At 36.2% G+C, this 7,134-nt stretch overlaps 3 long non-coding RNA genes across 3 annotated transcripts in view; all 3 read right to left on the bottom strand.

The window, feature by feature from the left end:
* LOC100631994 (uncharacterized) overlaps positions 1-3,361 on the bottom strand; it is a 5,957-nt gene extending 2,596 nt beyond the window's left edge. Inside the window, exons 1-11 of the long non-coding RNA XR_002185001.1 lie at positions 3,219-3,361; positions 3,126-3,167; positions 2,973-3,074; positions 2,806-2,926; positions 2,364-2,499; positions 1,686-1,871; positions 918-1,037; positions 761-876; positions 573-677; positions 384-519; positions 162-329 (exon numbers count right to left, since the gene is read on the bottom strand). This is a non-coding gene — a long non-coding RNA (uncharacterized LOC100631994). The remainder of the gene's footprint in view (positions 1-161; positions 330-383; positions 520-572; positions 678-760; positions 877-917; positions 1,038-1,685; positions 1,872-2,363; positions 2,500-2,805; positions 2,927-2,972; positions 3,075-3,125; positions 3,168-3,218) is intronic.
* A 416-nt stretch (positions 3,362-3,777) lies between these two features.
* On the bottom strand, positions 3,778-4,260 carry LOC109582248 (uncharacterized). Its single transcript, XR_002184987.1, has 3 exons — positions 4,188-4,260; positions 3,880-3,964; positions 3,778-3,836 (listed from the first exon to the last, which is right to left on the bottom strand). It is a non-coding gene; the product is annotated as an uncharacterized LOC109582248 (long non-coding RNA).
* Positions 4,261-5,373: 1,113 nt separating this feature from the next.
* On the bottom strand, positions 5,374-7,041 carry LOC109582247 (uncharacterized). Its single transcript, XR_002184986.1, has 2 exons — positions 6,955-7,041; positions 5,374-5,457 (listed from the first exon to the last, which is right to left on the bottom strand). It is a non-coding gene; the product is annotated as an uncharacterized LOC109582247 (long non-coding RNA).
* Between the last annotated feature and the right edge of the window lie 93 nt (positions 7,042-7,134).

The raw sequence follows: 7,134 nt of genomic DNA, 5'->3' as shown, positions 1-7,134 counted from the left end.
CGTTCGGAATCCTACTCAGTCTTGTTTTTTTTAATTTTTTATTATAATTGGATTTTTAATAAATGTTCAATGTCGCTCAAAAATTTAACAAAACACTGAAGGTACAGTGATTCATCAATACATGTACATCAATTCCTAACACTTCCCACTTCTCCTCTTACCGTTTTCTATTAGTTTCATTAGTACATTGTCAACAGCTGAGTTAGTGAATGAGGTCAGTAATACACTAATTCCCGGGCAACTGGTATTTGTACAAGACAGGCAATAGCTGTCGTCTTTCCAGTCCCTAGCATACCCAAAACTAGAGAATAATCCTTAGCAGAAAGAGCCTAATAAGAGACAATATTTAATTGTACATTCACATGCATCTTTGCTGAGCTTACACTTTCAATGCATTGTCTTTGTTGCTTATTCAAAGTCGCTAGCAAAGACTCCTCACTTGATGACAGTATATTTACCTTTCCTTCACAGAACCTTGGCTCCCTCAAATCAATCACTAGCTCTCTTAATTGTTGATCCCTTAAAACAAATATTATTTAGTGAGTGTCCTTAGTATTAGTACTTATACTCACCTTTCACCATCAGAGGTACAAACTTCTGCTAAAGTTGACAGGATTAGAGTGCTAAATTAACCAGCAGTTTGATCAATAGTGTACGACTGACCAACAGAGACAGACCTGGGGAAATAATAATTTAGAGAAAGAGTAAAAATAGAAATTAAAAATAAGTACATGTAAATACATGTACATGTATGTCTTACTTGTCCAATGCTAGAACAATCGATTGCTCATTAATATTCATTATGTAACCCATAGCAACAGACCAATTAATATCATCATGACTAACAAGTATCCTGTCATACTGAATAAATGAGAACTAGAGATGGAGTGAGAGTAAAAATGGACACTGGAACTCACTTGGATTCATTTCCTTGCCTCAGGAAGGTTTGCTTCACTTTTAAATTACCACTAGACATTTCATTAAGAGCCTCAGGTCGGCAAGACAACAAATTATTGACACAACTGCCTTCCCTAACTCTGCAAAAAATAAATAATAATAATAATAATAATAATAATAATAATAATAATAATAATAATATGGTCTCAACAGTCTGAGGCGTTGCTTGATATTCGTGTTGTAAACACTGACGCCCAGTCATATGTGAACCAGTCTCCATCTAATGTACTGGCCAAAGCCGAAGAGAAGAAAGTGAAGTATTTGTCAGCATGTGAAGCAAGGAGAGCCTTATTCCCCCCGATATGTGTGTCAGTGGATGGTATGGTAGGGAGAGAAGCAAATGCCTTCTTGAAGAGATTGGGAGAAAGGCTATCAATGAAATGGGCGAGGCACTACAGTGAAGTCATCAACTGGATCAGGACTCGCTTAACATTTGCCATCATTCGAACCTCTATACTCTGTCTCCGTGGCTCCAGGACAAAATGGAGATCTGTTGATACCTGTGACAGAGCCCCTTTGGACCTTATAATGACTTAAATCCATAATTTAACTTTATCCTTATTAAATTATTATTTTTTTAATCTCTATCAACCTAATTATTTTTATTTCATTTTTCATCCTGCCCTAACTTTTTCCTAATAATAATAATAATAATAATAATAACAACAGCAATAATAATAATAAATGTACATGTAAATTCATTTTAGTATACAACTGCAATCCAATACCTATCACGAACTGTAGTCCGCCAGGTTGCCTCTTTGATTGACTCTGATTGCTCATAACTCATTTCTTCCATCACCAAACTCAATGACGATAGGAGCTAGTCAACACAGAGCGGACTCATTTGATCAAGCACCAACGGATAATGATCCCTGAAACCTGAAGACTCTGCCATATCATTCTCAAACACCCTGTAATATAAACAAAGGGTTAAAGTACATGTACATGTATGCACTGGCATGGCTGTGGCTTAACTGGCTTATAATTTTAACTAAAATTTCAATTAATAAAATGGAGAAAAAGTGAACCAAAGAAACTACAAAAAGACAACCTCTTTAACCAAAAGAGGGTTCCATAGTACCCATGGAACACCCCTGGTCAGCCACTGGATATGTACATGTACATTTGTTTTACAGAAAATTACATACATGTACATGATCTTATTATAAGTAATTTTTTGTGAATTAACCAACACATGCAGTGTTAACAATGTTGACAGGTAGTTTGTCTGGGATTAAAATTATTGATGCGTCACAAAAATAAAAAAATTAGACAACAGAAAATTGGGGCTATATGGTATACAATATGTTCATGCATAAAAGGTACATGTACATCTACGTGCATAAGCAATAAAGGAAACAAATTTCCTCTTGTCCCTCTCACTCTCTCTCTCTCTCCATTACTTGTGGTAAAGGCTATACTCTTTCAAGCGAGGACAGTGTTGACAGACTCTTGGGTTTCTAAGCATCTCTGGCAAGGTCACATGATCCCAGTGGTTGCCATGGTAACGAGCCAAATGATTCCTTGCTATCAACAAAGCTAAAAGAGAAAGAGGGAGTGAGAGAAAGAGGGAAGTACAATAATAAGCACTACATGTATATGTAAAGTATAGCAGGAAGTTTTCGAGTGACTAAATTTTAGCAAATTGCTAAAGTTGGTCGTTGGTGAATAAATTTAATTTGGCAAATTTGTGGCCATGTGCCATTGAGCATGCAAATAATATTTCAAAAATGGTAAATTTGAATTTTGGCAGTTGGCTATCAAAACAACATACATGTAGCTCACTCAAAATTTCCTGTTGTACAGTACATGCATTGTACATGTATTACATGTATATGCATGTACCTCTTATCTCATTGTCTCTGGCCAATACAGAGAGGGTCTCTTTCGATTTCATATAATACAATAGTCCAGCAGGTACAGTCTCCACATGACTGTCACACAGCATCAAACAATAGAGCAGCACCTGCAATATTAGCACATCCATTTATGGTAAAAGGGGCAGGGATTACTTGAGCCCGGTGCTGAATGACGCCATATTTGGCATTCATCTGTCCAGTCTTAACTTCCAGGGGAACCAAATGCTCAGTGGTTTGACGAGTAAAATCAGTAATCTGTAAAAATAAGTATTATATGTACTCTCTTTCTCTTTGGATCGCTCATACTTTTATTTTACAGTTGCATCAACTTTTCCTTTGAGTCCAAACCTACACATGTACATGTACATAATACATGTAAAAGATGAGACTTGACCTTACCTAGGAGACAATACGCTTTCCTCTATGTCTGTAACATCTGTGATACACATGCTAACCATTTCAGTTTCGGAATGAGGGAATCTGACAACAATGAATAACAGTGATAATAACAACAATAATGACAATACTGTGTTGCTGGTTCATTTTGTAGTCTCAAATTGTCATGTTTTGATTAATTTATGTATGTGGCTTATTTTTTCATGTTAATAAAATTTTGTTAATTTTAGTTGATTCAAAACTGCAAAAAATCAACTCGGCACAAAATAAACCAGCTATACAATGATAGTAAAGAGGCAATACTACATGTACATGAATCTTTTCCACTCAATCTTATTATTATTCGTGTAGGTAATATTTTGATACTGATTGCACCATGTAACTATGAGATTCACATGCTCAGCTAAACTCTCAGATAAATCACATTCAGTTAATCCTAATGATGAGAGGGAGAGAGAGAGAGAGAGAGAATTAAGGAGCATAGCTACATTTATAATTAAGTTTTAAATTAATGTCTTACAGTTCTTGCATAACTGATACATTGTTCACTAAAGAAGGTATCAATGATAGTACAAAGTCTCTGGTGACCACTGATGCATGCTGTGAAGCGGCTAGTATTGCCTGTTACTTAATAGTCACATGATAGTCATGTAATTAGTCTCACCTTTTGAAACATCTCGTGGAGTAACTTACCAACCAAAATAGCTTCTGTTTGAGAAGAACCTTTGAATAGATCCTCAAGGATAGATCTGGAAGGGAGATGTACAATGTACATGTAATTTCATGTATAACAAAATAGTATTTGTCAAAAATGGATAAGACGGTGATCTCAATTTTTCTGATACTGTGAGCCTCACAGTAGTGTGAGCTGATTCAAATAAAAATTAGATTTTCATATCAATTTTTTAAGTTGCTCAAAAAATTTGACAAAATTGTACATGTACACTACATGTAAATGTATGTCATTTTTACCTTCTGGTGCAAGTGATTCCATTACTAATGCTACTTACACAAACAAGATAATCTGGATTAATGATAATACATCTAGCATTATCATTACTGATGACAAAGCAATCCTGTGAAGGAGCATGAGATACAGATGCACTTAAAGTTGAGCAGCTGGGGACAATATGTATTATATCACCAATTCTGACATCAGACTGAATCCTAAAAGAAGAAACATGACTTTTAAACAATCAAATTTTCATTTACCAGTCGTCCCTGAGATAACATAAAGTCTTCCTTTCTTCCCCTCTCCCCTGCTCTTCCTCAGTAAATTTTAAAAATGGTACAAGATTTTAAGGGCTATCTGACTGTTTGTTCTTCCGTCGTTCTTGTCTCTGTATTTCTTCCTATTAACAGCCATTACTTCATATCTTGGTGGCAAAGTCAAATAAATATCATGAGGCATGTGTTCATCATCATCATAAATTCCACTGATGCATTTAAGCATCTCATCCCAATCAATATTATGGTCCAACAGACTAAAATCATTTGAGTCACTTTTAAATTCAGCTCCATCTATACTACTATACTATACTATACTATACTATATCTATACTATACTACTTTTGTCCTCTGTAATTTTCCTAATATTAGTTTCCTCTAAATTAGTCTTCACTTGATCAATGTCCTCCATTTCATTCGTCTCCTCCTCTTCTTCCATTAAGTCTCTCGCCATTATTTCATGTCCTCCTGTTCCACTTTTCCCAGCACATACATTTAAATTCAGGATACTTGTCTTGTTAACTTGAGAGTCCATGACATCATCATTAGAAGGGCAATGAAGTATATGGACAAAATGATGTGATGAGTCGACTGGGGGCTGTGTCTCTGTATTAGGAGGTAGTAATACTAGTCCAGGAATAGGTTTATCAGCATCAGGAATGTCCACTGGTATACATGTCCTTATCTCATCTGGATTGCATGTGCTGGCATGGTTTACCTCTACTTCAACTGGTCCAGTGTTAGTTTCAGTCCCTCCATTTGCTGAAGTACTGGAGAGGTTTTCATGCTGTTGGTACTGCTGAGGTATGGCCTTCGAAGGGAAGGCAGAATCATTCACAATCCTGGAAAGAGAGAAAGAGGAAATACATGTACAATGTATAGAGGCCAATCAGGCCATTTTAATAAAATTTAAATTCTCATTACTTTTCTATTTTTCTCTTCTTGCTTTTAAAGACGTCAGTGGATCCATGCTCACCTGATTCACTACAAACACTATCAGACACTACTTTTTGCTCTAATAAAAATAAAAGCAAAACGAGATATTTTCAGTATACATGTACAAGTGTAACAAAATATCTTTCAAAAACCCATGGGCAATATAAGTTAAAAAAATCTTTTCCACTTAAGAACTCTTATATAGCTAATTACATGCTCATCCGTTAAAGGAGTGTAATTAAATTCCTTGTGGCATAATATTACAATGACAGCATAAGACAGTCATGATATTACCATGTGGTTCCACATATACATGTAAAAGTCACTAATCAAGGATATACATGCTATATTCATTACAAAATAAATACATGTACATTCATTGCATATCATAATAAATTCATTGAATGTGAGTTTGCTAATGGCAGCAATGGAAAAATACTTTGTTCCAACTTCCAGGAAAGCACTTATGTCACTTAATAGCAATCTTTCAGGTGACTACTAGACCACATTTAATCCTCAAACTGCTTTCTAGGTTTGTGACACCAAAAAGGTAGTAAGACAAAAATGTGTTTCTATCAAACATGGTGGCCAATTTATGCACTTAGCAAGCATCATCCTTCTTTACTATTACATAATAATATGTTATCATTAAACTTTGACAAGTGGATACATGGATACCGGACAAAATTGTGTGCACAACTTTTCAGACCCTTCTCCTTGTACATGTAGGTGGGTTCAAATACTAATACTCTTGTAGGACTGACCACTAAGCAACAGTGAAGCTGCAAACATACTGTAAAATATATGTATCTATGAGCAATGCCTTGATCTGGTCACACCCCTTCAATGAGGCACATGGCCAGACTGATTTTCAAAATTTTTCTTCCTTCTCTTAATCCCACCATCTATGTACATGTAAATTCTTGCCATCACACATGGCAGCAAATTTAGCTGCACCCTACCCCTGTTAATTACATGAAAAAGATTACTAGTCTTCTTGTAAAAGTTAACAGAACCAACTTTTGTGCCAGCCTTGACTTAGCAGCTCATTATTGAGCTGTAGCCTTACTATCAGAAAGAGCAAGACTGTTTTAAGATCATAGGCGGCGGCAGGGTCGGGCATGGACGGGCAATGCCCTACCAAAAATTTTGACCGGAAATGAAAATTTAATTAATGACATCATTTTTAGTCATAAATAATTACCATGGCTAGCAATAGACAGTCTTTTCTGCTTTCCTTTGTCAACAAGCCTTCCAAGAGGACCAGGACTAGCACTTTACATGTTGGATAGAGCTTTACAGATAAGATAGGGGGCCATTTAGGCGCATTTTAATGCTATATCACGCCCAAAATACATACAAAGAAAGTAGGTGTGGTCAAAATCGCAGCGCGCTTCGCGCGCCATTTCTTGCCCACCTACTCCTCAAGTCCTGCCGCTGCCTATGTTTAAGATAAAATACACACATGGTTCCATTCCGGTACCAATTCACATGGCCACAGCCCACAAGTAGAAATATGACTAGCCTTTCAATAAATCAAATTTCTCAGGTTTGAATACACTTCTTCCCCTGTTACCTTTATCACAAATGGTATACTGACACTCACAGAAACTTCTTTTTTCGAAAGCTTGAGCTTCCTCATGCCACCATGTAGAGAAATCGCCACGTGTTACCTCGTGTCTTGTCCGTGATCTTCGTATACTTTTTGTTGGTTATCTCCGTAAATTATGAAGCAAACCAGTGAAACCACGCCCTT

Source organism: Amphimedon queenslandica, unplaced genomic scaffold (assembly GCF_000090795.2).
Source record: "Amphimedon queenslandica unplaced genomic scaffold, v1.1 AMPQUscaffold_13394, whole genome shotgun sequence".
Lineage (NCBI taxonomy): Eukaryota > Metazoa > Porifera > Demospongiae > Haplosclerida > Niphatidae > Amphimedon > Amphimedon queenslandica.
This window is presented reverse-complemented; position numbering and strand designations above follow the sequence as displayed.